This window comes from Giraffa tippelskirchi, chromosome 3, assembly GCF_054371585.1.
Source record: "Giraffa tippelskirchi isolate mGirTip1 chromosome 3, T2T-mGirTip1v1.2.pri, whole genome shotgun sequence".
NCBI classification, from domain to species: domain Eukaryota; kingdom Metazoa; phylum Chordata; class Mammalia; order Artiodactyla; family Giraffidae; genus Giraffa; species Giraffa tippelskirchi.
Window position 1 is genome coordinate 150,745,142 of NC_137277.1, and position 27,827 is coordinate 150,772,968.

Sequence of the window (27,827 nt, forward strand, 5' to 3'; positions counted from 1 at the left end):
GCAGCTACATTGCTGCCTGGCCTGTAAATATAAGATTCTACATGTACTTCTCAGATATGGTAAATAGACCAGTTTAATTGTCGCAAAAGACTTGTGGAGTCATGGGAGAAAATCCTGCAAAGATAGTTTGTAGCCAGCTTGTAAAGAGCGCTAGAAATAACTTTTTCCTAGTAATGAGTGAGACATAAAGACCCTTGGGATAGAATAAATACTTCATGCTCCTATTAAGCAAGCAGCTTTCAAAGACAGAAGTTTGGGTATATAAGGTCTTATGGAAATTACTAGGTGATGGGTAAGAAATCTGTTCTTCAGGGATATATAAAGCACATGTTAAGAGCTCCCTTAGACTTCTCTGTGTCGCTGGCCCCAGACCTTCAGCTGCTTGCTTCTTCTCAGCTGTCATTTCCAGCCGACAGAAGACATCTGGGTCTGGGTCATTATTGCTGCTTATGGTTAAATACTCGATTGCCTGAGAATCAAGAAAGAAGCAGTAAGTTTGGACGTATTAAAGCTAGTTTCTTTTAATTTTTTTCATGGAATTATCTTTTTAAAACATAAAAGTAATTCATGATTATTATAGAAATTTTGGAAATTTAGAGTTTAAAAATCTTTTACCCAAATGAAATTACTGTTCACATTTGGGTTATTTTCATCCTAAATTTTTCTATCCTTATTTCTAAATAATTATGATCCCATCCTCCATATTTTGTACCTCATTTTTTTGTACTCCTATCATAATTATTTTCTCCTTGTAAAACTATACATAAAAATAATTTCAATGCATGTTGTTGCATCTTACAGCTCCAGCATCATTTACTTAGTCATTTATTTATGAGAACTGCTTTGTTTCTATTTCATCACCAGTAAAAGTAATGCTATGATAAACATCTTTATAAAAACTTTAAAATTTTGATTTTGGCCATGTTGTGTCTTCCCTGCTGCACAGGCTTTTCTCTAGTTGTGGCGAGCAGGGGCTACTCTTCATCGTGGTGCACAGATTCCTCATCACCGTGGCTTCTCTTGCTGTGGGGCTCTAGGGCAGCCTTCAGCAGCTGCAGCACATGTGGTCAGTAGTTGTGGCTCCCTGGCTCTAGAGCACAGGCTCAATAGTTGTGGCACGTGGGCTTAGCAGCATGTGGGATTTTCCTGGACCAGGAATCAAAACCTTGTATCCTGCATTGGCAGGCAGATTCTTTACTGCTGAGCTTCCAGGGAAGCCACCTATAAAAACTTTTTTAAAAAAATCAAATTTTTCTTTATATTCCCAATATCAAAATCAAATGAATGATTTTAAAACTTAAAAAAACAAAAAACAAGTATAAAGAGAAACATCTTGAACAACCCTGGGAAAAGTTTAATTTTTTTCTTTCTGCCCCCAAATCTGGCAGCATTGGATGCCTGCCATCTGCTGATTCCCGGACTAGGCGTAGAAAGAAAGAGCTCAAAAGATTTGTAGTTTGAGGTTCAGATTTTGAGTATCCAATTCAATTAAGCAAATCCTGGCTGCTAATTGCTCTCAGCATTGTGCTGGGTGTCAGAATGTTATGCATCATTATGAAACAGCAATTTGTTTTTTCCATTTGGCTTCTAATAAGGAGCTAGGCCTTCCCAGTGCTATCAGAGATCACCTCACTTCATCCTCACACCAATCCATGATGCCCAAAGTGTTACTAACCCTACTCTATGCCTGAGGAAGTAGAGGTACAGAGATGAACTGACTTGTCCAAGCCATACAGCTCTGAAGAGTCAGAACCAAGATTTAAACCTGTGTGACCCAGAGCCATTACCCCTTACACTACATTCTTCCTACATGAGAACTTGTGGTTAGAGGAAGAAAGAGTCCACAGAATCTGATATTCCAGAGATCTCTTTCCTGCCTATGTTTATGTTCCAAGAGCAGTTCTGTGGAGGAATAAGATATAAATGGTCCCAGGACTCCAGATGTTAACAGGGGAAGGAGGTTAGCATTCATTACACCATCAGGTTCATCTACCCAGAGTATATTAAACAATTCCAGGGCATTGGAATGTTCTGCTGCTAATGATTAATGGCAAGTTTTGAAATGTACTTACATTAAAAAAAAAAATGTACAAGGAAGCAACAAAGTTTGAAGTGCAGATAAGAAGTTGATGTCCCCTACTGGTCCAGTGGTTAAGACTCCACACTTTCAATGCAGGGTGCTCGGGTTTGATCCCTGGTTCAGGAAATAAGATCCTGCATGCCATGCAGCATGGCTAAAAAATTCAAAAGCAAAATCCAAAACACCAAGTCTGGGTACGTCCCGAAATTGATAAATCTCCAGCTGATCTAGTAAGAGAAAACTTGAATTCTTAGGGGAAAAAAGTTCTGACTGGATGAAACGAACATTTCCCAAATGGTTTTACGTGAAAGTAAAAGAGTTGTGTCTTGGCCAAGTTTAGGACATGCTGTTGTCTTTATCTTTCTTTTAAAGATTGACTAGGCAAAAGAGGGAATTTAAAATTCTGAGAAGTAGTACTACAGTGAAGCAACCAGTTTCAATTCATTTGATTCCAAATTTCCAAGACATTTATGCCCAGAACCCTTGTCTCAGGTGTCTCTTTGCATCACCTTGTCTCTTTGCATCACCTGCACTTGAGGGAATGGGCTTCCCCGGCGGCTCAGCAATAAAGAATCCGCCTGCCAACACAGGAGACACAGGAGATGTGGGTTTGATTCCTGGGTCAGGAAGATGCTCTGGAGGAGGAAATGGCAACCCATTCTGGTATCCTTGCCTAGGAAATCCCACGGACAGAAGAGCCTGGTGGGCTACAGTCCATGTGGTTGCAAAGAGTCAGACATGACTGAACAACTGAGCACGCACACACCCTTGAGGAAATGGTGGACTGGATTTCTGCTAACGGAGCAGTAATATTCCCCTTAGGTTGCTTCTGAGAGCAGGATCCAAGCACCATTCATCAGTGGGGTCCTAGAAGTGGCTGAGGGGGCCAGCTGGGCTCTGGTGGCTGTGTTTTCTCTCTTTCATCACGTCTCACCAATGGGATAAAACAGAGCAGCGAAACATGACAATTCTCACCAAACAGGCCAATTTTCCCGTTCTCACTCATTTCCCTTATGCCTTTAAAAACTCCGGAGGCCAAAAGGAGCCAGGCTTCCGGAGCAGAGGAAGGCCCCTTCTCCATGTGATGCCTTGTTCAAGCGTGTCACCTTTACAGGGAGCACCTGCTGCCCGTCCTGCGGCCCAGCAGCCCTGCCAGCTCACCCAGCTGGTACCCCCCCCCCATTCTGTCCCCAGCACATGAGCGTTCGGGGGAGTGTGATGAAGATTAGGATCAGCCTTAAAACTGCCTCCTACCTTCCTCCCAACCCACTTTGGCTATTGTTTGGATGGAGGTGGTGATTGAATTAACAAAGCTGTTAAAAGCAGCAGTGGAGCACACGGAAAAGGCAGCTTCCTTTGCTCTCTGCTCTGGAGCAAAAAATCGCAAGCTGTACTTAAGTGGTACCTGGTGATTATAGTATTAGGGGAGATTTGCTCCTCAATGCCTGTCACTCACTGCTGAAAAGGGGCCTCAACTGGGGAGCCAGCCAAGTGGCTGGGACAATGCACAGCTCTGTAATTATGACGCTAATTCCCCAAAGGTCAGAACTCCTTAATCAAACATTAATCAAACCGTTTTGTAAATGATGATGATTTCCATCCAGGGTGGGAGGTAGAACAGTCAGGGGCTGAGCCCTGAGTCCTCTTGAACTAGGATGGAGTTTGAGGATAAGTGTTGGTAAAAGCAAATAGCTTTACTCAGAAAGAGAACAAATCAGTAGTAGGCTTTTGCTGTTGTTAACGTTTTTTACATTTGAAACAATAATACCGTCTATGTCTTTTTACCTTGAATAACCATGTCTGAGGACCAGTTGAGTTAGGAGTATCCAAATATGCAGACTGTCCCCCATCCTTTCTAAGCCCATTCGACTATAACAATGCTTCGACTCGCAAAGCCCACTTTGATTCACAAAACCCGCTTCGATTTATGAAACTGTGCATCTGCACTGTCTTGTCTGATCCTTGCAACAACCTTAAAAGCCAGGCTTAATTCATTACAGAGCTGAGAAAACTGAGACTTAGATTCAGCAGCTTTCCTTTAGCTGGTCAGTAGCAGAGGGAAGACAGAAACCTAAACCTTTGGTTCCAAAATGCAGTGCTTTTTGGACATAAATAGCTTCTGTTAGGCGAGCTCTTGGGTTCTTGTATTCCAAACCATCTGGACCCCTTATTGAGTAACCAGGGTCCCTGTCAACCCTCCCCGAAATAAGAATTCAGGAGCTGACTTTAGTGGCTAGGGCTCTTCACTGAAAATCTCCCAGTTACAAGTAAATAAACTACAGAAATGAACAAAAAACCCTGCACCCTTTCCAATTTCTGAGTCTGCAGAAATACATTTAAAACACATACACACACACACAAATTTTCTTTCATATTGAAAAGTACACATATTTGTAATTTGGCTGCATGAAAAAACATCATCTTATTTACTAGGTCACTTATGTCTCATTACACTTTTCTTAAAGCATTAACTTTGGCCCATATCAATTTTCTAAGCATTGCTGATCAGTCGAGGTCAAGCTAGTGGTCAATTTCTAGAAGGTCTCATTATGCAATTGGTCTTGGTTATCCATCTGGGCAAAGTGGGTTTCTCTGTGGCCCCGCATTGTGTGCACCAGTCTGCAAACTCTAGGCAGAACACATTGGCTAACAGCCTCCTCTTCCAATCCTCATTTTCTCTCCTTCTCGGGGTGTGAGCTCCCCAAAGTGTGATTAATCCATCTATTGATCGCCTCCTGCCATACTGAGGGTGAGATATGGCTAGCAATTGGTGCCAGGCCAGAGATGTGACTGGACTGCTAAGGCGAGGTGAGAACAGACAAGTGCTAGCAGGGGCTTTCCAACCCTGCAGACGGAGAAGGCAACAATAGCCGTGCTTCCCACAAGCCTTGCGAAATGATCCCTCTCATCAAAATGCAGCTGATTCTTTTTCGAATGAATTATAATGTCTGTTCCCTGCTATCTCTATTGGCTTCACAAAGGTCTAATAAAAGTTTATGGGTAAAGGGAAAGAAGATGAAAAAAAAAAGGAACCAGACAGAAACCTCCTGGATATAGAGCCAAACAAGAATGTGCTGCTTTGATTGAAGCAGTCCAGGCAGATGTAATGGATGACCACGTGCATGCCAACCAAAGGGATTAGAAGAATAGGAAGGTATTTATCTAATATTCAGAGGCACTGCACATGGGGGAAGGTACGTGCAGATAAGCCCAGGGGATAGGTAAAGACTTGAGAGAGAAAAATCTTCTACCTGAAAATGAAGAGGGTGAAGTGAAAAACATGGGCACTTAGCTCATTCCCAAGGGGAGTTTGGGTCAGTAAAATGAGGAAAGACAATTTGTCAGAAAAATGTCAGAAAAGCTCCCCTCCCCCACTTCTGCCCAGGAGAAATCAAACATGCCTATCCTCAGCCTGAGATGCCACACTGCCTTTCCTTCTGCTTCCTATGTTTGGAAAAAACACTGGTCCACAGAGTCCCACACTTCATTTCAGCAAGTCCTATCTGAAGCAGGAAGTCACCTGGGATGCTGCAGCAACTTCCATTTCCTGTGGAATTGATTTTTAATACACCCAAGCCAAAAAACAAGTAAGTAGAAAAGTTCATCAGTGGTTTAAAACCTAGTGGCCCATTCTGGGTCAGGGAGAGTGACAGTGTAAGTCTTAAGAAACCAGAAGTAGCTCTCCTGTCTCTGACTAATGTTGCCTTTCCTTCTTGTCTGTCCCAAAGGATACATACAGACATCTGGGAGAGACAACCAGATTTGACTAAGGATGAAAGAAATGGCCACAAGTGTAAAAATGGCCAAAATTAAGCCAAGAACAGGAAATAAGTCAATTACAGAAAATTTTAATAAAAACAAATTAATTCTGACATATGTAGTACCCCACTCCAGTACTCTTGCCTGGAAAATCCCATGGACGGAGGAGCCTGGTAGGCTACAGTCCATGGGGTTGCTAAGAGTCGGACACGACTGAGCAAATTCACTTTCACTTTTCACTTTCATGCGTTGGAGAAGGAAATGGCAACCCACTCCAGTGTTCTTGCCTGGAGAATCCCAGGGACAGGGGAGCCTGGTGGGCTGCCGTCTATGGGGTCGCACAGAGTCGGACACGACTGAAGTGACTTAGCAGCAGTATATCTATATAAATCAGACGTAAAGAATCTAATAATTTTTAAGCACCTACCTAAGGGTTAGTTTCTTGCTTGGGGCTGAATGTCGCACAGTGATCAAGGCACAAATCTTGCACTGAAAGAATTTGTACCTTGTGGGAGAACAGACCCTTAGACTACAGGGCCAAAATTCTATAGGAAGGTTTTCAGCACAGGGTGAGATGGGAATCTAACCCAGTCACTGATCTGAGTCTTGGTGACTTTTTCTTAGGGTTCCTGGAGGAAATTATGTATGAACTGAAGCCCAAAAAAATGGATAGGAGTTTGCCTTATTATAGAAGAGGTAGATAGAAGAGAGGTAAGACAGTGGGTGGAGAAAAATAAGATCATTCTAGACTGAAGGACCATCGTCACACAGGCCTGGAGGTGAGAGATCAGGGCACTAAGCTATTGCACATGAACAGAGCTTAGTGTGTTAGCTTGGAGAGTCAGATCAGGGCCCTGTGGGAAGTGGTAAAGGGTTCAAACTTAATTCTGAGGGCAATCACAGAGCCACAGATGTATTTAAATAGAGTAGTGATCTGAGCAGGGTTGACAGTGTAGAGAATGGGTTAGAAAAGGACAACACTAGCAAGTGGGGACCAATTAGGAGAGAACTGCTCTCCCTCTAGCAGGTGGCCTGATCCCAGTTGTGGACAAGGGCATAGGGTGGAGAAGAGGGAGGAAACAAGGTGAGTCTTAGGAAGAAACTGTCCATTGAGAATGTACCTAAAAAATATCTTTCTAATTATAAATGGGCTCTAGGAAGACCTTAACATGCCTTAGATGACCAATAAATGTTAACAAAAATGTAAATGAACATTTGCTCTTTGCAGTGGGCTCAGCTCAGTTCAGTCACCCAGTTGTGTCCGACTCTCTGACCCCACGGACTGCGGCACACCAGGCTTCCCTGTCCATCACCAACTCCTGGAGCTTGCTCAAACTCAAGTCCACCAAGTTGGACATGCCATCCAACCATCTCATCCTCTGTTATCCCCTTCTCCTTCCACCTTCAATCTTTCACAGCATCAGGGTCTTTTCAAATGAGTCAGTTCTTTGCATCAGGTGGCCAAAGTATAGGAGCTTAAGCTTCAGCATCAGTCTTTCCAATGAATATTCAGGACTGATTTCCTTTAGGATCAATTGGTTTGATCTCTTTGCAGTCCAAGGGACTCTCAAGAGTCTTCTCCAACACCACAGTTCAAAAACATCAATTCTTTGGTGCGCAGCTTTCTTTATAGTCCAACTCTCATATCCATACACGACTATTGGAAAAACCATAGCTTTGACTAGACAGATCTTTGTTGGCAAAGTAATGTCTCTGCTTTTTAATATGTTGTCTAGGTTTGTCATAGCTTTTCTTTCAAGGAGCAAGCGTCTTTTGCAGTGGGTTGAGTGGGACCAACTCCAGGAGACAATACACATGTGAGGTTTATATTCTACTGGTAGAACAGTTCCAGAGTATGAGGGAAATCTATGCAGAATTCAAAGGGAAAATGGAGTCACAGGCCGCATGTAAAGACCTGGCCATGCCACACTGACTCAAAGTCACTTTGGACAATTGCGCTGTCTACCACCAGCTGGTGAAGACACAGTTGCATGTGTTGGAGACGAGAAAACCATTTCCCACAAAATCAGTGTCTCAATATTTTTCTTGGCACCAACATCACACTGGACTAGAGAAGAATATGGTTTGGAAATAGGCTAAGATTTAATAAATGCAACAGCCTTTGAGCAACACCAGTGTTTCTGAATACAAAGTATAGTCTCTAATAGAAATATTATTTCTTAGTGTCTTTATTGACAAATTGAAAAGAGGGATTCTCTTATTGATGCAAATCACAGATGCTTCTGAATTAGGCAGCTTTGTCAACACCCAGCAGATCACAATGTCCCCAAAGAGGTTAGAAATGAGGGACAGGAAATAATAAAACAAGGTTAAATTTGGCTACATGGAAACTACATCTGGGGAAAGATAATTCAAAACGCAGATATTCATTGGGCCAAGGAAATCTGGACCACACTGGTGCCAAAGGAGACCCAGGTGCTATACCGGATGGCAGATGAGGTGGGGGTTTAAAATATGCAATGACAGCCCAAAACCCATTTGGTCCTGGCCTGTCTCATCTGATCAAGAAAACTGATTAAAAAAAAAACAAACTCCTCTGCCTTAGCCTTCCATGTTTGTAGGCCATTCACAAAGAAAATTCTGTCCATTCACTGCTTTGGTTTTAGTTACTGAGATAAAGCAAAAATCATCTACTATAACTATAAAGCCTCTACCATTATCTCAAGTTCATGGCCAGTGCTTTTCAGTTAAAGAAATAAAGCCATGGTAATTTGCACACAGTAACTTCTTCATAGTAACTCAAGATACGTTGCTAGTATTCTTTCATTATTTTCCATTATTGTGTCTTCGTAACAGGTAAGTGGCTAGTCACTCATATGCTCCATCTCTGTTTTCCATATTCAGTAGCTGATGCCTGGTTGCCAAGGGCATTCAAGAATGCCAGTTATTGGTCTCTCAGTCTGGTGTTTGGTCCATTACAGGGACATGATCTTTCTAAACAATTTAGGGTTTGAGAGTCTTGAAATGGAAAGGGAAAGTTGTCATCAATACCACCACCAACTCAAAGGGGCATTATTGGATGATTCAAGGAGAAAGTAAATTACGTGGCTTCAGGCACTAAATTTTTAAAGTTAGTTGATGCATAACTTTCAAATCGTCTTCATGCTAAAATTCAGAACTTTGGATACTCCTTAATTTAAGCTTTATTATTAATCTACTTTGAATTATGAAAAGAAATATAGATGCAGAATTATCATAATAATTTCAGTGCTGAAGATTTCTTAAGGTCAATATCCAGTTTGGCTAGAAACCTTGACAGAAAGAAAGGCAGGAAATGGAAGTAAACACTCAATTGCAAAGAAAATTATTTCATTATTTCCTTAATTTACTTTCATGACTTATTGATCATACTGAGAGGATGTAAATGTTCTGAGAGCAAAAGCATATGATTTCATCCAGTTGTCAGGGCTCAAATTTAAACAAACCCATTGGCCATGGACATGTGTGGGCAGAGTCCCATGGCTGTTTCTGATGTGCATGCTCAAAGGATCTCCCCAGAATTAAAATCGCATTTTGACCTTGACTGGAATCTGGACACTGTGGTTTTAGAGCTTTGTTTGTAGTCAGATTCATTTCAGTCATATTGTCTAAGTGGTGACTCATTATTGCAATTCAAGTAAGGGATTGTTTGTGGCTTGGGTTTTAGTGAAAGATAGTAAATTTTATAGCATATATAATTTGGAACACGTCTATGTTCAGCCCATATGTGGAGATCTGCTCGGGTGCTTATTATTATGCTTATCTGCAAATGACCAGATGGCCTTGGCCAAATGTAGAGAACCATTTAATGCCATTTTAAACCATTAAGGCTATTAACTCTGACTTGAGATAATCCTTTGCCCAAAGGGAACTAGTTTTGCTGTCCTTCAAAGTCATCAAATGTAATTAAATGCCATATTGAGGCATAGACTTTAATGGATTAAGGGAAAAACACTGCCAACCAGTCCTGGGTCAACCAAAGCAGAGAGAATGTAGCAACAGATCAAAAAGATGGTATATTAGGTAGGGTACTGGCTTAGCTGCTGTAACAAAGAATCCCTAAAAATACAATGACTCAAAAAAGATAATCTGCTTCTTTTGAAGCAAAAGTTAGAGGTAGGTGGGTGGTCCAAGACATGCAGCTTATCTCTTAAGATCATCTGGAGACCCATATTTCTTCTATCTCATTTTTCTGACATCTATTATGGCATTTTCCTTACCTACATGATTGAAGCTATCTCACCAATGCAACTACATTTCAGTGCAGCTATGTGGGGAAAAGAGAAAAAGAGGAGAGCAAGCAATTTTGTCTGAAGAAATTAATGGTGAAAATGCATACATCATTTCTGTTTATAATTCCACTGGTTTGAACTTAGTTATTTCATTACCACCCATTGTAAGGAAGACTGGAAAATGTAGTCTTCAACTGGATGGCCCTGGGTTCTGCAAAAACTCAGTGGGGTGGAAAGTTTTACTTCTTTTTTTTTTTTTTTGTGCTCAACTTTATTTTTTTTTCCTTTTTTCTGTTGTTCTTTCCTATTTTTTTTAATTAGTTTATTTATCTATTTTTTAACTTCACAATATTGTATTGGTTTTGCCATACATTGACCTGAATCCACCATGGGTGTTTTACTTCAAAAATGAAAAGTAGAAGAATGGATACTGAAGCTGTAGACTCTGCTACGGATGGCTTTGTTCTAGAAGATACAAAATCCAGTGATAAGTATTGGACCACTACCATTATAAGGAGTAAAGAACTATGAGGAAGCCCACAGCTAACAAAAGGGTGGTATCTGGCCAGTGAATGTGAGGAGGACCAAAGGCTATACTATGTTCTAGCAATTGCAAGTTTCTTTGTGTACATCAGATCATTTAAGTCTCACAGCAACTCTATGAAGTAGTGTGTTGGCCTAGAGCCTCCAAGAAAAAGATACCAAGACAGAATTAAACATGGAAGACTTTTATTAGGGGAAATGTGCTTGAGAGAAAATGAGAAAAGAGGGGAGGATGAGAGAGCATATCTGACACTGAGCGAAGGAGAGAAGGAAGCAAAGATGGTTGGGTTGACACCTTTTAAACTGCAGTGCAGTTGTAAGGAAAGTTTGGAAAGTTGGTCGAGTTCCTGTGTCAAATTTACTCATCAAAGGAGATTCATGTCTTGTTTTAGACGTACGTCAACCATGTCTTGGGCTTCCCTGATGGCTCAGATGGTAAAGCATCTGCCTTCAATGCGGAAGACCCTGGTTCAATCCCTGGGTCGGGAAGAACCCCTGGAGGAGGGCATAGCAATCAACTCCAGTATTCTTGCCTGGAGAATCCCATGGACAGGGAAGTCTGGCAGGCTACAGTCCATGGGGTCACAGAGAGTTGGACATGACTGAGCGACAAAGCACAGTGCACAACCACGCCTTGCTCTGCTCAGTCACTGGTTGAGAGAAGCCCGTGTGAAGTGTGGCTTTGATTGAAGGTGGTGACTTCAGAGAGGAGGAGCTGGGGTCATAGGTCAATTTTAGTCCCTGAGATCTGAAAGGCACATTTTTTGTGTTTTCCATGAGACAAACTGTTTTTTTCCTCCTCCTGCCCCCACCTGCCGCTTTTTTTAAGCACAGCAAGGTTAAGATATGCAACCAAATGTGATAGCTGACATATGGCTTAGATGAAATTGAGTGCAGAGCCTGCCTTTAAACTAGTCAATGCACATACTGCCTTCTGAGCATATTGGGAGCACATAGTGATTAGTTTGCAGATGTCATGTCAAAATGACCAGAAGACTCGGGCTGTCTACTGATGGAGAAACCAAGGCCCCTGAAATGGAAAGTGAGGGTGGGAATGCTTCACAAAGGAGTTTGTCCTTTACACAAGCAGATTTTGGAGACACACCCATAGTCACAAGGCTAAGCCCTAAGCCTTTGGCTCAATCTCATGTCCTCTCTAGGCTCTCATTGCACCCTGAATCTTTCCTAAAATGAATTCCTTGGTCTTTAAACACTAGATAATGAAAAACTTCAGCAGAAATGTAGATTAGTTCTTTAACTCAAATGAAGCAGGTGGGCATAATCCAGCCTGTGCCATGTGAAGTGGATAAAGGCACCCTCCCCCTGGGGTGGGGGAGGAATGTGCAGATACAGAAGCTCCAAGGTGAATGGCTTGTGTAAGCAGAGGGCAGGCTGAGTTTCAGCTTCTACGTATCCCCTGCACCAAGATATGTAGGGCATAACTATACATAGTGACCCTGTGATCTGTCAGGCTTGGAAGACCAGACTCTTAGCATGGAAATGAATCCTGGGAACCTTCAGGGTCAGAAGGCCCATGGTAAGCTGTTCCACATGCCTGAGCATCCCACCCTCTGGTTCTCCCAGCAGGTGAACCCTGTTTCCTTCGTGCTTTGCAGCCATCTGGGCCCCCTCTCCCAACTCCCAGCTCTTCAATCCTGTCTCTGCTTCCTGGCTTGCTAATGACTGACCTCTTCTGCCCGTCCATGAGCACATTTGCAATATCTTCATTTAACAGGTTTTAATAGAGCAATAACCAGGTGCTGGAAATATAGAGGTGAAGAAAATTCCGACCTTGCTCTCAAGAGCTCAGTCTAGGGAGAGATCTGCTGTATCAGAGGTCTGCCTACAAAGGTGGTGTGGAGAAGGGATGATGTCATTGTGCCCAAGGGAGTCATGGGAGGTCCCAGTGAAAGATGAATATGGAAAACTAGGTGAGGAAATAAGAAAGATCATTCTTGGGAGAACAGCATGTGCAAAGGCTCAGAGATACTCAAAGATGTGTGGGTAGAAACTCAGGAAGCAAGGGAAATGGACAATAAAGCTGGAGATGTAGAGAGAAAGGAGCAAGATGCTGAAGGGATTTGATAAGGAATTTGGACCTTATTCTAGGGGTGCTGGGTGGTCATTTAAGGGCTCTAAGCAGGGAAAGAGTATGCCAAAACTGTGTAGGAAAGACAGCTCTACTCCGTCTTCTTTGGCTGAATCCTTTGCTACTTGGACCACCTGGTCTCCCTAGCATGTCTAGGGAGAGAAGTTTATCAGGCTGGAACAAGGGTAGAAGTCTAACAGTCTCAAACCTGAAGAAAGGTTGCCTGACCCTAAATATCTCAACTTTTGATATAGCAGATCTACAGGTTGTTTATAACCTGAGTGCAAGTAATGTTGGAGCCATTGCTAAAAGTTACCTTCTACTCTCATTGGCTTTAAATGACTCCCATTGAATCTCTCAATTTCAAAAAAGCCTTGTCCATCTATATGATGTCAGACAAAGATGACTAATTTGCATAGATTTTTATTATATCTGAATTGAATATAATCCCTATAATTATATTGTGATAATATTCAGTTCAGTTCAGTCGCTCAGTCATGTCCGACTCTTTGTGACCCCATGAATTGCAGCACGCCAGGCCTCCCTGTCCATCACCAACCCCCATAGTCTACCCAAACCCATGTCCATCGAGTCAGTGATGCCATCCAACCATCTCACCCTCTGTCGTCCCCTTCTCCTCCTGCTCCCAATCCTTCCCAGCATTAGGGTCTTTTCCAATGAGTCAGCTCTTCGCATCAGGTGGCCAAAGTATTGGAGTTTCAGCTTCAACATCAGTCCTTCCAATGAACACCCAGGACTGATCTCCTTTAGGATAGATTGATTGGATCTCCTTGCAGTCCAAGGGACTCTCAAGAGTCTTCTCCAACGCCACAGTTCAAAAGCATCAATTCTGCAGCACTCAGCTTTCTTCACCGTCCAAATCTCACATCCATACATGACCACTGGAAAAACCATAGCCTTGACTAGACGGACTTCTGTTGGCAAAGTAATGTCTCTGCTTTTCAATACGCTATCTAGGTTGGTCATAACCTTCCTTCCAAGGAGTGAACATCTTTTAATTTCATGGCTGCAATCACCATCTGCAGTGATTTTGGAGCCCCCCAAAATAAAGTCTGACACTGTTTCCAATGTTTCCCCATCTATTTCCCATGAAGTGATGGGACCAGATACCATGATCTTAGTTTTCTGAACATTGAGCTTTAAGCCAACTTTTCACTCTCCTCTTTTACTTTCATCAAGAGGCTCTTCAGTTCTTCTTCACTTTCTGCCATAAGGGTGGTGTCATCTGCATATCTGAGGTTATTGATATTTCTCCCAGCAATCTTGATTCCAGCTTGTATTTCTTCCAGCTCAGCGTTTCTCATGATGTACTCTGCATATTAGCCACTACTATATTAGTAACTACAGTACCACTGTGCTACCACTCTGTCAGTTCTGTCACTCAGTCGTGTCCAACTCTCTGGGACCCCATGGATTTCAGCATGCCAGGCTTTCCTGTCCATCACTAACCCCCAGAGCTTATTCAAACTCCTGTCCGTTGAGTCAATGATGCCACCCAACCATCTCATCCTCTGTTGTCCCCTTCTCCTCCCGCCTTCAATCTTTCCCAGCATAAGGGTCGTTTCCAACGAGTCAGTTCTTCACATCAGGTGGCCAAAGTATTGGAGTTTCAGCTTCAGCATCAGTCCTTCCAATGAATATTCAGGACTGATTTCCTTTAGGAATGACTGGTCGGATCTCCTTGCAGTCCAAGGGACTCCCAAGAGTCTTCTCCAACACCACAGTTCAAAAGATATCACTCTAGGAGTAGTTAATATTATATACTCCCATTTGACAGATAAAGAAACCAAGAAAAATAGGTTAAATATTATGTCCCAAGGTTCAGTTCAGTTCAGTCACTCAGTCGTGTCCGACTCTTTGCAACACCATGGACTGCAGCATGCCAGGCCTCCCTGTCCATCACCAACTCCCAGAGTTTACTCAAACTTGTGTCCATTGAGTCAGTGATGCCATCCAGCCAACTCATCTTCTGTCATCCCCTTCTCCTCCTGCCTTCAATCTTTCCCAGCATCAGGGTCTTTTCAAATGAGTCAGTTCTTTGCATCAAGTGGCCAAAGCATTGAAGTTTCAGCTTCAGCATCAGTCCTTCCAATAAATATTCAGGATTGATTTCCTTTAGTATAGACTGGTTGGATCTCCTTACAGTGCAAGGGACTCTCAAGAATCTTCTCCAACACCACAGTTCAAAAACATCAATTCTTCAGCCCTCAGCTTTCTTTATAGTCCAACTCTCACATCCATACATGACTACTGGAAAAACCATAGCTTTGACTATACAGACCTTTGTTGGCAAAGTAATGTTTTTATTGGTAAAGTAATGTCCCAAGGTTAGAAATTAGTAAAAGACTAGTTTCAAGCAGAAACTTGAAAACAGGTCTTTTAATTTTAAATGTTTTGCCATATATATTAGCCAAGGTTTTTCAGGGAAACAGAAACAATAGGACATATAAAGATATATTTAAGAGGACAGTTATTATAGAGATTGGTTCACATGGTTATGGAAGCCATGATCTGCCACCTGCAAGCTGAAGAATCAGGAAAGCTGGGGATATATTTCAGTCTGAGTGTGAATGCCCCCAAACCAGGAGATTTGATGTCTAGGGGCAGGAGAAGATGCACGTCTCAACTCAAGGAGGGAAAATTAGCCCTTCCCTAGCTTATTTGTTCTGTTCTAGTCCTCCAATCCACAAAATGGCTAGGGCTCACCCTCACTGGTGAGAGCAGAACTTCTTCACTCAGTCTACTAAATCAAATGCTAATCTCTTCTGGAAACACCCTTGCAGATGCACCCAGAAATAATGTTTTACCAGCTATCTGGGAATCCCATAGACAAGACAAGTTGATGCATTAAATTAACCATCACAACTTTAGAGAATGCTGTCTATAAAACTGTTTATTTATATTCTAATTCATTCTGCTTTGGACCTAAGGCTTTCTTTAAAATTGCTTTCAATAGAACAAAAAACTACCAAAGACAAGGGAATAAATAGAAAATAGATATAAGAAAAGTTAAAACACTAAATAGCTGTAGATTTCTACATGGTAACTGAAACTAGTCTACATATTGAGCTCTGAGCTTCCAGAGGCAACCTAAGCAAAAAGGAAAATAAGATTTATGTTGCCCGTAAGGAAAAGACATGCTATATCTTGAAGAAAGAAAACTTTTTTGGCACTCAGATATGAGAGAACTTTCTCATGTAGGTCCTTCATGTTGAAGATAATGAGTGATATGGTTTACAAATTTCTCAAAAACATTCCTCCCAAGAGAGCAGAAATAGGGCTGTATGCTTATTTCTTATAGATGCTCTCAATGAACATGAAAAACAAAAACTAACCCTGTTTTTAATAATCTTGCTCATTTGTGACATTTTTTACAGCAATAGGTGTGCTGATGTTGTTTTTCAAAGATGAATATGTAAGAAAACGATCTCATAAGTTTGTTTTGGAAAAAGGAAAATTTCTGCCTACTGCAGTAGGTATATAGGAGATCAGTGAAGTTTCTCCCCTTGGAAAAAATCTGTGGAAACTTGGCTTCAATCTTTCAAAGCTGGCCTTCACTAACTCCCTCTTGGGGTGTGTACATAAAGCAAAACTCAATACCAAAGAAATCTATGCTCTGCCATTAACCACTTTACCTGGAAAGATGAAGACAACACATTTTATTAAGACAAGTTTCCATTGCAAGTTCTGTCAGAAAGAGTGCAGACAACTTTCCTTCACAAAACTATCTCTTGGCTACAGCTGCAACATTTTACGCATAATTTTTTTTCTCAAGCTTTATGTGGAATAAGTCAATTTAATGGGTCTTGGCCTGTCCAGAAAGGGAGCCTACACTTGTTCAAAAAGCTACCAGAGAAGATGACAGGGAAAAGAAGAAGAACCACCATGTTATTACTGTTGCTTTTCCCTCTCAGAACTAAGACCCCTTCTACCAGCTTATTTAACTTATATGCAGAGTACATCATGTGAAATGCCAGGCTAGATGAGTTATAAGCTGGAATCAAGATTGTTGGGAGAAATATCAACAACCTCAGATATGTAGATGATACCACTCTAAAGGCAGAAAGCAAAGAGGAACTAAAGAGCCTCTTGATGAGGGTGAAAGAAGAGAGTGGAGAAAGCTGGCTTGAAATTCAACATTTAAAAAACTAAGATCATGGCATCTGGTCCCATCACTTCACAGCAAACAGACAAGGAAAAATTGGAAACAGTGACAGATTTTATTTTCTTGGGCTCCAAAATCACTATGGATGGTGACTGCAGCCATTAAATTAAAAGACACTTGCTCCTTGGAAGAAAAGCTATGACAAACCTAGACAACATATTAAAAAGCAGAGGCATCACTTTGCTGACAAAGGTCCATATAAACAAAGCTATGGTTTTTCCAGTAGTCATGTATGGATGTGAGAGTTGGACCATAAAGAAGCTGAGTGCTGAAGAATCGATGCTTTCAAATTGTGGTGCCAGAGAAGACTCTTGAGAATACCTTGGACAGCAAGAAGATCAAACAAGTCAGTTCTGAGGAAATCAATCCTGAATACTCATTGGAAGGACTGATGCTGATGCTGAAGCTTCAATACTTTGGCCACCTGATGCAAAGAGACAACTCATTGCAAAAAACTCTGATGCTGGAAAGATTGAGGGCAGGAGGAGAAGGGGGTGACAGAGGATAAGATGGTTGGATGGCATCACTGATTTAATGGACATGAATTTATGCAAACTCAGGGAGATAGTGAAGGACAGGGAAGACTGGTGGGCTGCAGTTCATGAGTTGCAAAGAGTCAGACATGACTTAGTAACTGAACAACAACAACCTTATTTCCACAAAGCCATAGGCTCAGCTCTGCCCTAATTCTGCTTGGTTCTGAGGACTATGGTCTCCATTTATACTCCTTTTACTCCCAGCTTCCATCTTTACAGACAATGTCCTCAATGGGAGCAGAGTCTCCAAGCCCTCCTCCTGGATGGCTATGACAATAGAGCTTGATGATTTAATCATGTGTTTTTCAGGCTGCCTGGGAGACAGCTGGCTAGGGCTAGGATGCAATCTGTGACTATGGAACCAAGCCAAGTAAACCAGGGTTGAAACTATGACCTCAGCCTCCTGGGAATAAACTCTAGATCAATTGTACTAACTGGCCAAAAACATGGCAAGACTGTTAGTAATAATGATAATAATACATACTTGCATCTGTAGAGTACTTACTATGTGTAGACTCTTACTAAATGTCTTTACGGGGATTATCTCCTAGGTGTCTCTCAATTCCTTATGCAGTAAGGATGCTTGTCATCATTTCCATTTTACATGTGAGGGGATAGAAGCTTAAAGAGTATATATTAATTTCCTAAGGGTATAAAGCTAAGAAGCAGTGAAAATAAGAGTCAAACCCAGGCAATATGATTCTAGAGTTAAAACCATTCCTATAAGATTCTGCATAATTCGGACAGGGCAACAGAGACAGAGAAGCTGTGCCATACTAATAAATTAGCCAGATAGTGGGAGCCTTCAGGTTTTCAATATAAGACTCTACTCATCTGGCTTAGAATTTTTGAACTTTCAAGTTGTGGTATTATTGTTTGTAATGTCTCAGAATCCCACCTTCAGTGCTGGTTAATGGCAGGCCCAGGTGGGAAAGGGAAACACCAACCAGGCCCACTCTGACCAATATTCTCAAGAAGTATTTTATGAAAACTTTGGTTTCCGAAGAGCAGATATTCAATCATTGCTGCATTATGTACACACAGCCAGTAGGATTATAAATTGTCTGGAAGATGGCTTGGTAATAATGTCTCAAAAGTCTTAACAGGGGATACACGCTTGACCCTGGAATTCACTTTGGCAAACTTATCCAAAGGAAAAAAGGTTGGGGAAAACATGCAATGATGGGATCAGGCAAGAATTTAGTCACACTATTGTGTGTAAAAGTGAAAAGTTGAAAATATCCTAAAGTCTATCAATATGGGATTGATTAAATGTATTTTTGCTAAACCCTTACTATAGAATTCTACTTAGCCATTTCAAATAGAGAGGTAGATCTACATTTATGTTTGTGATATGCTGGTAAATTAAAGATATTTGTAATATATTGATAAGTGAAAAAGAGCAAACATCAAATAATCTGGACAGTATGGTGTACTGATTTCCCAGCACTGCTGTAACGAAGTGCCTTATACTGGGTGGCCTAAAACAACATGATTTTCTCACAGTTTTGGAGGCCAGAAGTATGAAATCAGGGTTGGTTGCTCAGGAGGATCTGCTCCAGGCCTGTCTCCTAGCTTCTGGTGGATGCCAGCAATCCTTCGCATTCCTTGGTTTGTAGATGCATCACTCCAGTGTCTACTCCATCCTCCCACGGACTTCTCCCCTGAGTCTCTGTGTCTTCTCCCTTTCGTCATTGGGTTTAGGGGCCAGCCTGTTTCCACATGATCTCATCTTGATACCTTTAATTATATCTCCAAATATTCTTATTCCAGACAAGGTCATATTCTGAAGTTCCAGGTAGACAGAGCTTGGGAGTCACAGTCAAAGACATATATGGCTCTATTTTTGTTTTATTAAAAATATGTATGTATATGTATATACATATATATATATAATAGAGCTTCTCTGGCTCAGATGATAAAGAATCTGCCAGCAATGCAGGAGACCTGGGTCTATCCCTGGGTCAGGAAGATCCCTTGTAGAAGGAAATGGCTATCCACTCCAGTATTCTTGCCTAGAGAATTCCATAGACAGAGAAGCTTGGCAGGCTACAGCCCATGTGGTCACAAAGAGTTGGACACAACTTAGTGACTAAACAATACATACTATATAGGACTTCTCAGGTATGCTAGTGGTAAAGAACTTTCCTGCCAATGCAGGAGACATAAGAGCACGCATTCAATCCCTGAGCCAAGATGGTCTCCTGGAGGAGGGCATGGCAACCCACTCCAGTATTCCTGCCTAGAGAATCCCATGGACAGAGAAACCTGGCGGGCTACAGTCCGTAGAGTCACAAAGAATTGAACACAACTGAAGCAACTTAGCAGGTATGCACACATATACTCAGTTTATTAAAGGTATATCAGATTTTGGAGTCAGACAAACAGGCTTTTGATTCTGGTTTCTTCTCTGTCTGACTATATGGCCACAAGCACATTACTGTAACCCTTGGAGCTTCAGTTTTTTATGAGATACAATTCTTATTTATACTGTAGGTGAGTGATAATACTTCACAGAGTTTTATAGGAAATTTTAAGATGACTCATAGAAAGTTCTTCATAAGCAGTAATTATGATGTAAATAAATGGGAGTTCAGGAAGGATACATCCCAGAATATTAACAATGGTCATTTCTTATGGGGATTAATTATCAAAGGTAGGTTTTACTTCCTTTTAAATTTATTTGTATATTTTATAAAAATTCTAACCACATATATATATTACTTTTAAATCAGGAAAAGAAACAAAGTCATTTCTATTTGGGGAAAGAGCAAGGTATCCCCTTGATACTTAAACTCGCACATGAATAAGCCAGACACTGTAGATTAAATAATCCACACAACTCATTTAAAAAAATTTCTCTCCTAGTGCTCTCTTTCCTCCCTCAACATTTTTCCATGTGCAGAATTTGTGTTGGCTTCCTTGACATTTTCAGTGCCAGAGCCACAATATGCTGACAAACACTTAAGAAAAGCAGCATTTCTTAAATGTCCACAGTGCAAAGGGTGATGCATGGCATCCTTCGAAAGATGAGCTGTTTGTGTGCAAAGATTTGCTGTCTCAACACAGTGATGCAGGAGTACTGTCAGAAGTAGGATTTGGTGGAGGGAGGAAGACAGCAAGGTCAAAACCCAAAGGTTTAGGTCAGATCTGAAATGTTCTGATGTATGTGTCATATTTGAATGTCCATTTTTAAGGTAGGTGCTCTTTGAGGAAGGAAATGACTTAACAGGAAATATGTATTACAGTTTTCTTTTCATGTTGAAAGTGGTAGATAGCAAATTTTAAAAAATATAGAACACACACACATACATACATGCATATCCCCATCAGCATATGTAGAGCCTGTGTGTGAAATAGAAAAAGACATTCCTCTTTGGGAATCAAATTTTAAAAACATGGCCCCAACTGGGCAGGTGCAGCCCCTTTAGATGCATGTTTTGGCAAGTAGAGAGTACTTTTATGCCAGTTAGAAAAAGGACGTCTTTTCTTTTGCCCAAAGACATTCTCTTACTGGGGTGTACCACCCTATCAGGGAACAACTGGTACACCTGCATGCAGTGGCCCTGAAAATGAAGGTATATGGCATATATAGTTTTTAGTGTTTTATTATGTGATATTTGATACCTACAAAACAATACATGCATGTTATAAAAATGCAGGTTATAGTGTTAAACACTTGAAAAATGGACCTATTAACCAACTGAAGAATAGAATCATTACCAATTCCATTGACTTTCCCATTATGGTCTTCACTCTCTCAATTCTGGCCTTTTTTCCCCAGAGGAGGAAACTGCTATGTTGAGTTTTGTGTTTATTATTGCCTTGATGTAGTATCTCTCTGTCTATCTCTCTATCTACCAATGTCACATCAGGCTGAATGTAGCCAGTCATCTATGTGTTGCTGTTTTAACTCACACTGTTTTATTGCCTAGTTTATCACTTAATTTAACAAACAACTTTTAAGCCATAAAATTCTATTCTATACTACTGTGTACACTACAGAGTAGACCATTATATGTTAGGGCCATCATTTAACTAATTGTTACTATGCTAAATTAGTTAAATTATGTTAATTTAGCATAATTAGTATTTAACAAAAGGCAGATTTTTATGTTATTTCCAGTGTTGCTATAAAACTCTTCGTGATAGTCTAGCTTTCATCTAAAGGAAATCTTGGACAATGTCCTTAATTATTTTCTTACAATAAATCCCTAGACATATAATTGGCACATCGATAGTATGCTGACTATATGGCTTTTGCTGTATATTAATACTGGTGATACTAAGGTGAGGAAGAAGCTGTGTAATGGACAAGTGATACCTAAACCAAGGAAGTTCAGGGTAAACAAAAACATGCACATACTTTCTAGATCTACTGGCCTCAGAAACTCCAGTGGGCAGCAAACCCCGCAGGCTAAATAATGATGTCAGTGTTGGGGTGCTCATTTGGGGGCGAGTTCTTCGATAGGAACTCATGAGCATAAAGAATCACAAAACCAATCCAGGGAAACTTCACATTGGATCCAAATGAACAATAACAGAAGGTAAAAGCATCACTCCATGTTGTAGTCAAGATAAAGGCAATCCAGGAAGAGGGATTTGTAGAGAGATTAGAACCTGCATAGAAAACTAGACAGGAGGAGTCGGAATAACCTGCCATCACCAGTGGTAAAGAACCTGCCTGCCAATGCATTGGCACTATAGTGGCATCCCACAGGGAGGCGTTCCCTCAGTGAGTGAAGAGGCAGAGACTCAAGAAGCATGGGAGCACCAACTTCTGCTTCAGGCCTAGGAGAGGAAGACAAATTAGTCTTTTCCAAGAGCAGAAGAACCTGATTAGAAAGGCTGATAAGGTATACATGGAGAGACCATCCTCAGGAGAAAATGGTTAAATCAGTCATTGGCTACCTTGGCCTTGACAGGTATTTTACAAAGGAAATAGTGTTTAAATATTAAGTCTATTTGTTGCTTTGAAAAACAATTTTAAAAACTTTTTTTCCCAGAAAGCATTTCTATTTTTCTAACTGATTAAATTATTCGAATACTATGCCTAAAATCTTTACGATGGAAATGAACACAGCTTCCTTTCTTACGTCTGGAGAGCAGAAATTAAATTTGTGTGTTAAGTAGATTGTCAATAATGTGTTTCAAAAGGTCATAATGTCTGGACTTAAGCAAAATTGTGTTTTTATATAAGGAAATGTTTTTTGGTCAAAAGACATGCCAGTAGTTTCTTTCTGCTTCAGACTGAGGCATTAGCTCATTTTGCCATGTGATGAAATAGTGTTTGCTGTGAACAAGCAAACAATAGTAGCAGTTACTACTGTCTAAGCATTTATTACAGCTCAGGCATAAGTTAAAGCCTTTGTATGTATAAAGCGGTTTCATCCTTTTAACAACCCTTCAAGAAAGCTGTTGATGTTTAACCAAGGAGCAAGCTGAGGTTTAGTGAGGTCACCTAATGGGTCTACAGAATCATACTACAGAGGCAGTGACTCAACGCCCACACCATCCATCTGTAACCCTCACCAACTGGGGACAAGGTAGGGAGAGCATTAGCTGGATTCAAACGTGGGCTGGGGACAGGAATAAGGAGATGGTGGGTCCTGCATTGTGACTTGAATAGGGAGGAATCATTAAAAAGGCTCTACCCTTAGATTCCTTCTCTATACATCTGTGAGGGTTGATCCCCACTGTTTTCCCCAAGTTTTTTTTTCTTTAGTCATAGCCTTAACATTGTCATGTTGACATACCAGGTTTCCAATTTGTATTTAAAATTAACAATTATCTTTAGAGAACATATGTAAAGGAAACGATTGCTCCCCTCACCACTGCTTCAGCTTTCAGTTAGAATTATGATCCAGGTTAGAAATAAAATCAAACGCTTCCTGAGCTCTAGATTGGAACCTTGAAGAGTATGTCTATGAAAAGTTTTTACCTATAGGACTCACCATAAATTGAATTTATGGACTCACTAAGCTCTGTCAAGGTAGCTCTACCTTTATGAGTATTTCATTTTTAATCTACAAAGAATGCTTGAACATCCAGTATATGCCAGGAACTACTGCAGTTGCTGGGAAAACCGGATAAGATGGATAAGGCATTGTCCTTGCCTGTGAGAAGTGAGGAGAAATGCAAAGATTATGAGAAAGTAGGGGCTCTGACTGCCTGTTAGAATCGTATGGAGAAATTTCTAAAAATACCATGACTGGTTTAATTGATCTTGTGGGGATCCAGTCATTTTTCTAAGCTCTCCAAATGATTCTAAGGTACAGCCAGGATTCACAATCCCTGGAATTGAGGCATGTAAAAGGATGTCCTGGGGAGGTGATCTCGAAGCTTCTCAGAAGTTAACATCCAAGTTAGATTTGGAAGTATGGATGAAAGGTATGAGGCATTCCAGGACAGAGTTGTGGAAGTGTGTGGTGGGAAAATGGAAGAGCCCAGATCAGACTCCAACACACAACAGGGAAGGTGACTTGGGGAGTGGGTCAGAGCTCTCGGTGAAAGATGAGGTTAAAATGCTGAAGTGGGCAGAGAGAGGGGAGGGTTCAGGGAGGGATCAGAAGAGAAGGATCGCGTGCCACGATGAGGAGATAAGACACTACTCTAGAGGTGATATGTGTCCATCAACAGTTTCGTACAAATTCCAGTTGCAGTGTGGGGAGTGTGGGGTGTAGGGGGAGGGTTAGCAAAGAAGGTCCCTGAAGTGAGTGAGCCTGGTGATACACACAAAGAAACCTGAGAGTAGATTTTTACCATCCTTCTGGTGAGATCTTATATAAGAAGAAGGTAAAAACAAATATTTGAGTTGGCCAAAAAGTTTGTTTGGGTTTTTCCATAACATTGTTCAGAAAACCCAAACCAATTTTTTGGCCAACCCAACAATACACAATCTTTTGTTTGTTTGTTTCCTTGGGATTACTGGCCAGAAATTGCAATTTATTAAAACAAGCTTTTGGTGTTTTTTTTTTTTTTTTTTGAGAACATACGGACATTGAGTGAGGCACTGGAGAAACAGAGGTGAATAAGACATACAGACCCTGCTGTCTCGTTTTCTTACTGGCTAGAGTTAAGATTATAGGTGGTGGATTTTCTAAAGACATCTTTGAAGGAAAAATTTTAGCAAGGGAAGCAGGTTGAAAATATACACAAACTCCAGAGGAACTGGATAAGTGTAATGTGAGGCTATTCTTGGGTTTTTAAAGAGAAGTTAGAGACATCTGGTACACTTAAAACAAAATAAATTTTATAATTGTTATCGTGCAGGTCAACCATGATCTCCCAGAAGACATTGCCTATTGCCCATTTCAGAGACAGGATTCTTTAAATAGACTGTTAGATATATCCTAGCATGAAATTTCATATGATTCAACCATTTTACTTTGATAAATGTGGCATACGCCATATAAGAAACAAGTTAACTGAAATTGTCCCAATTGCCATAATTAGAAGGAATTTGTTAATTTAGCATAATGACCATTGCAAGTGTGCACATGAAAGCATTTGAATACTGTACACAGCTATTTCCAGCATCCTACAGCCTAACAGAAATATTATCCCTTAAGTGAACTAAAATATGCATGAGACCTCTTACCCTCAAGTATTGTGAAATTGATCTTGAGTAATAAGAATGGGGATGATAGGTTTATTACGATTTACTAACAAATATAACTTAAAAATCCACTCACAAATATCCATTTGTATGCAAAATTAGTGTTCATTATAGTAAATAATTTTTTGACATTAAATTAAATTAGTAGAAGATTGGGAGGAATATGGATTCAATCAGCAATTCCTTGTCTTTTTTTTTTTACACGCAAGCTCTAAAAGTTGATGAGGTGTTTTAATTATTTCGTTTCACATGTGGAAAGAATAAATCTAAAGGAAATAGCTCAGGATTCTTTCCAAGTCTGAATTACAAATTACCCCAGGACCCTGGAGAGAAGCAACAGCAAACAAGATTTTAGGCAGTTCTTTGTCAGGTCAGCCTTTCGATCAATATTGAAAGCTATTTGGAGGACCTAATTTTTTCCTTGTGCTGTTTCCCAGAGTTAAGAGAAGTTTAATCTTTCTCCTCATAGGTCTCTGATATGTGTTGTTATTATGTGGCTGGTGTCCCAGGCCTATATCCTGTGAAATTTGCTTCATATGGCCGCTTCCACCTCGACTAAGTTCTATGGAATGAAAGCCCCATTGGCCCTTAAGCTTGAGGCCTGACCTAAAGACAGGTGATGCTGACTGTCCTTCTGTCCTGTCCATTGACCATCTGGATCTCCACGCACAGGAAGGAGTAAGCAGGCTTGCCCACAGTGCTCAGAGCAGAGCTGGCTTACAGGCCATCCATAGTGGGACCTCCATATCAGAGACAAGATTCCCTGATAATCCCTTTTCCCCACACTCCCTCTGGACCAGCTGTGTCTTAAAGAAGAGAAGATCTACGTGATGAGACTAGACCACTTGGAACAGAAGTGCTCTAGGAAAGAGAGTCTCAATCCGATTTTATTTTCCATCTCTTTAATTCTCTCTCATATGCACCCACCCCCATCTTACAATGGACAATTTGATCATCCTGGATAATCCTTCTTCTCTTTGATTCATATCCTTAAATGCAGACTTGAAGGGCAACCTTGACCATTTCACAGGAATGAAAAATGTGCCACTAACTGTAATTGAAACCTGGTTCTAAAAATCACAACTTCTATTCTAGATGAGAAAAAAAAAAATAGCACAAAAGGTAAAATAGTACTTAAACATTGTTTAAGTAGCATTTGCCCCCAGTAAAAGACATTGGGAGACACAGAGCATTTCATAGACAGACTTAGGAATCTTGTGCTTGAGAAAAACAAAACTAAACTCGACAAGGATTTAGAGTTTGACTGAAGCTTGATCTAATTTCCATCCTCGTCACCAGTCAGCAGGAGAGGTGTGTTTTCTTGGTGCTGGTTTTCTAAAAATTCTTTCTCTGAGAGGATTTTTTTTTCCCCATTTGCACTGATTTCTCTTGACTCTAGACTTGCAGCTCAGGACCCGAGCAATCTCCTCAGGCATTCAAACTGCAAAGGGGAAAGTCCCAGGCATGAGCACATTGTGTAATCACCCTGATCTGCTTGGAGCAGCCCTGCCTCCAGGAACACCTGTAAGCTCTTCTCTCTCTCTTTCTGCCTGAGGGACACTTCCCTTTGGCATCAACATAGACAATTTTTTTTTCCCCTCTGGTGCAATGCAGCTTCCACATGAACTGATGCCGGGAGCATTCTGCTGAGAAACAGGAGTAAAAGGAAAAGCAGCAGCCAAGTGACTGCATCATTTTTTAACACACTAATTGACCTTGTCAGGATAATCACTGCAGAGCGAGAGACACCGATTCTCTGGCAGGTTAGATGGAAAACTAACTGATTCTGGGGAGAATAGACTAAGAAAAAAGTTTGCAGCATTGAATGAGAAGCCTCAGGCTCTTTTAAAGGCAAATTATTCAGAGATCATGAAACTGAGGGACACACGCTTGCTATAAATGTGGAAGAAAAATTATACTCGTGAGATTGTGTTTTGTCTCACAACCTGAAAGTCCTCTATGGTCCTAAATTTCTTCTTGGAATACAGTAGTTTTATTCTCTACTTATCCCAGCTCAGTGATTCAGTTTAAAGTACTGTATTAGATTCTACATGCAATGCAAAGATGAACCACATACAGTGCCTGCCTTCAAGTAGCTTATACCACCATAAGGGAGGTATTATAAATATAATACAAAACAGAAAATTCTATGATGTCCGAAAGTCAGTTAGAAATGTTAAGTTAAAATTTAGAAAGAGTCATACCTGAAAATAACTTTGGAATCATTGAACCAACCATTTTATTGGAAATCTTGGATACAGTCACCAATATTTTTCAAGGAACAAGGAACTCTAATCTATTTTTTTTTTAATCTAATGCAAACTATGAGGATTAGGTTAAGGTACAATTGCCCAGAAACTGCATTGTCAAAATAAAATAGTTGCACTGGTCTTAAACTGTCAGATTACTTGGTCATCAAGTCAACACTGATTTATATGCTTAATGCTCATCCTGGCACTGGTCAAGCTCCAAACTAGAGAGAGGTCATTAGGTTAATTTCATTGATGGTTTGGATTCCTTATAGAAATGCCTCTCTAGAAATCTTTGATTTTTCTTTATCTTTTAATTTTATATCAGAGTATAGCCAATTAACAATGTTGTGATAGTTTCAAGTGGACAACAAATGATTCAGCTGTACATATATGTATCCATTCTCCCCCAAGCTATTCAACAGTTGTCATAAATTAGTCAAGGATGTAGGTGACATACTGGTCATGGCAGACCAGCAGATAAATCTAGGAAAGATATTTATTGTGCTCAATGACAGAAAAAAGGCTCCCAAAC

General features: G+C 40.7%; 1 long non-coding RNA gene across 1 annotated transcript in view; it reads left to right on the forward strand.

Annotated features, from left to right (window-relative positions):
* Positions 1-22,813: 22,813 nt before the first annotated feature.
* LOC145540947 (uncharacterized) overlaps positions 22,814-27,827 on the forward strand; it is a 53,504-nt gene continuing 48,490 nt past the window's right edge. The window contains exons 1-3 of the long non-coding RNA XR_014078658.1: positions 22,814-22,971; positions 26,443-26,567; positions 26,658-26,806. This is a non-coding gene — a long non-coding RNA (uncharacterized LOC145540947). The remainder of the gene's footprint in view (positions 22,972-26,442; positions 26,568-26,657; positions 26,807-27,827) is intronic.